Source organism: Helianthus annuus, chromosome 2 (genome assembly GCF_002127325.2).
Source record: "Helianthus annuus cultivar XRQ/B chromosome 2, HanXRQr2.0-SUNRISE, whole genome shotgun sequence".
Lineage (NCBI taxonomy): Eukaryota > Viridiplantae > Streptophyta > Magnoliopsida > Asterales > Asteraceae > Helianthus > Helianthus annuus.
Window position 1 is genome coordinate 57,014,873 of NC_035434.2, and position 3,363 is coordinate 57,018,235.

The window sequence follows — 3,363 nt, forward strand, 5'->3', positions numbered from 1 at the left end:
CACTGATCTCCGTAAGCTACGGCAGGGGGCCGTAGCTTACGGCGCCGACTGAACCTATTTTGTAACTTACATATTAATTGACCATTTTATGGGGATTTATGGAGGGTAATCATGTTTGGTCGGTTATTACTTGAAGAAAACGAATGGAAGGTGATATAAGGAGCACTTGGAAGCTAGGAAACACATCTCTTGAATAATCTTTCACTAGAATCATCTTGGAACAATCTTTCACTAAATTCTTGTCTTGTCTTAGTTGGTGGAACTTGTGAACATTGTTTTCTTTCTATTTTGTCATGATGTGTGTTAAAGCCATGATTGGCTAGATACTTGAATGGTTATCTTATGTTGAAGGTTTGTGGTAAACTTTTGTGTTTTCATCTATATTTCTAGAATAACAATTCCTCTTCGTTTGAATTGATTGTTATGGTGTATAATTGCTTGCTAGTAACGTGTTGATTCTTACATTGAACTAATTAGAAACCATACGTTCTTGGTGCCGTTGGCAATCGAGATATCATGGGTATAGTTAGGTTTGGGTAAGGGTTGATTGATCATCGGGTGATAACCTCACGTTCTCGGAATCTGAGTACTTCGTCCCCCTTCATCACTGCAATTGGTTATACATGAACTATGTCTATGTAGTTCTTTCTAGTGAATGTTAACACAAAAGTTGAAGCAAACCGGATACTAAAGATAGCCGTTTATTTCCAAATTGTTTACAACTTCAAATCTTCATTTTGCAAATTAGTTAATTAATCTTAGTTTTTGAAACCAAACAAATCAAAACAACTCGTGAATTTTATTTTTCTTGCAATTAGTTTATTTTAGTTAACTTAGAGAAGCATCGCAAATAGCACATTTTCCACAAACTCCCTGTGTTCGATACCCACTTGCCACTATTTACATAGTTGTTATTGGGATTAAATTTGCGTGACCACGACATCACGTCAAATTTTGGCGCCGTTGCCGGGGAGTAGTGCGCAACGTGTGTTATTTTTGTCCTTGTTTTAAGTTTGTTATTTTTCTGGTTTACGCGAGGTGTGTTAGTGTGCAGGTATTTACAGGTGCATGCGTACTAGGAGCTCTCACAAGCTATCACCATTGGCGTTTGATCCGGAAATCGAGCGAACTTTGCGAGCAAACAGAATTTTGCTAAGGGAAAATACAATCAATAGTTCACCAACAACACCAATTACACCGATTACACCACTTCGATACATTATGGATCCACCACCACCACCCACTACGGGTGAATTTACCTCATCATTCATACCAACATCCACTCAACCCTCACCAAATACTACTATTCCACCAAACACTACCGAACCCACCATACTTCAACAGGTTACACCAACCAACACCACACAGCCCATTACTACCCAAGAAGAACCAACCGTCACATTTAACCCTTCCACTACTATACCACCATTATCCCATTTTTTTCCGGGTGCGGGTCCATCATATTCGAGCCATACTATGGCACCAATTTCGTCTATTGTCCATGCTACACCGTATCGACCACCAAATCAATCGGGTTTCCAATACTCGACTATTCCATTTGGGCAATCATCGGGAATTCAAGGAGATGGGTATGATGAAGGTTATGAGGAATTTGAAGGTTTTGATGAAGAAGGATATGGTTATGGGGGTGATGGAGAGCAAGGGGAGTACGGTTATACGCAAGGCCAAGTACAAGTGATTCCAAATGTTGGTGGGGTTCAACAACAACAACTCATACCTCAACATATTAGGCCAAGGCCACAAGGGCCGCAAATGCAACGTCCGGTTCCTTTGCAACAAGTTCGACCACAACAGGTGCAACTGCAAATTCAAAGGCCAATTCAACAACCAATGGTACCACAAGGGCCCATGCAAAGGCCAATGGGTCAAGTTCGTCCAAGAGGTCGATTTGGTGTGCCAAGGAGGCATCTTAGGGAAAATGCAAGGGGAATTGAAACACATTTTAGACCGGTGATAACGCACAATCCTTCACCGGTGGTTATTCCTCATAACAACCAAGGGAGAACTTTTGAAGTAAGAACCAATTCTTTACAAAGTTTGCCGAAATATAAGGGGCTAGCAACGGAGGAGCCTTATTTCCATTTGGAGGCCTATGACTCAATTTGCAATACTCTTGGGAGTCAAGGTTTTTCGGCCGATGATATCAAGTTGGTACTATTTCAATTTTCTTTGGAGGACAAGGCAAAGAAGTGGTTCTACACTTTGCCTTCGGCATCTATTTATACTTGGGCGGAGATGCAACAAACATTCTTAGACGAATTCTATACCGCCCAAAAGACCAATGATGCGAGAAAAGGATTGAGGAGCTTTCAACAACAACAAGGCGAAATGTTCCATGAAGCATTCGAGCGTTTGAACATGATGATTAAAAATTGTCCACACCATGGGATTGAGCTTTGGGAGTTAATGAACGCTTTTCATAAAGGGTTGTGTGCCGAAGATGCACGAGATTTAATGTCCATTACAAATGGAACATTTGGCACAAATTATGAGCATGAGGATTGGGAATTTTTGGAACAAATGGCGATCACCTCAAAGAGAAAGGCTCAAGCTTCAAGGAGAGCACGACCGGCTGTTACCCGAACACAAGTGCATGCGGTTGATGATGGTAACATACAAACTTCTAATAAAATTTATGATGTTTGTGCATTGTGTAATGAAATAGGTCATGCGGCGGAAAATTGCCAAGGAATGGTGGAAGGGCAATTTGAAGAAGTTCATGCCATTCAAATTCAAGGAGGGGGTGGTAGAAATTACAATATGAATTCTAACACTTATCACCCCGGGTTGAGAAATCATCCGAATTTTCGTTATGGGAACCCTTCGAATCAATCAAACCCGAACTTTCAAGGTAACCAAGGAAATTATGGTTCGCGCCAACCTTACAATAATCAAGGTGGATATAGAGGTGGGAACAACCAAGGATACCAAAGGCAATACCAAGCGGGTCAAGAACAAGGGGGGTCTTCGGGTGGAAATGAAATGATGGAAATGTTGAAGAGTATGCAAGCGGAGATGCAAAAGAGGAACCAAATGGATGACGCACGCATACAAAAGGATGAGGCGCGAGACAAAGCAATCCAAACTTTGACCACTCAAATGGGTCAACTTGCAACCGAAGTGTCCGAATTGAAGAAGGGTAAAGGTCAATTACCAAGCGACACTAAGGTAAATCCATCCCATGGTACGTCAAGAGGTAACAATGTTAATATTCATCATGTGAGTGTTTTGAGAAGTGGGAAAGAGTATAAAACCAATCCTTCACCGGATTTGGTTGAAGGGGTGGTTGAGGATATAACGGGTCAAGAAAGTGAGGAAGAAAACGAACCACCCATTGTTTCT

General features: G+C 41.3%; 1 non-coding gene across 1 annotated transcript; it reads right to left on the minus strand.

Annotated features, from left to right (window-relative positions):
- Nucleotides 1-2,305: 2,305 nt before the first annotated feature.
- On the minus strand, nucleotides 2,306-2,411 carry LOC118489999. The gene has a single exon (XR_004888010.1). It is a non-coding gene; the product is annotated as a small nucleolar RNA R71 (small nucleolar RNA).
- Nucleotides 2,412-3,363: the final 952 nt, after the last annotated feature.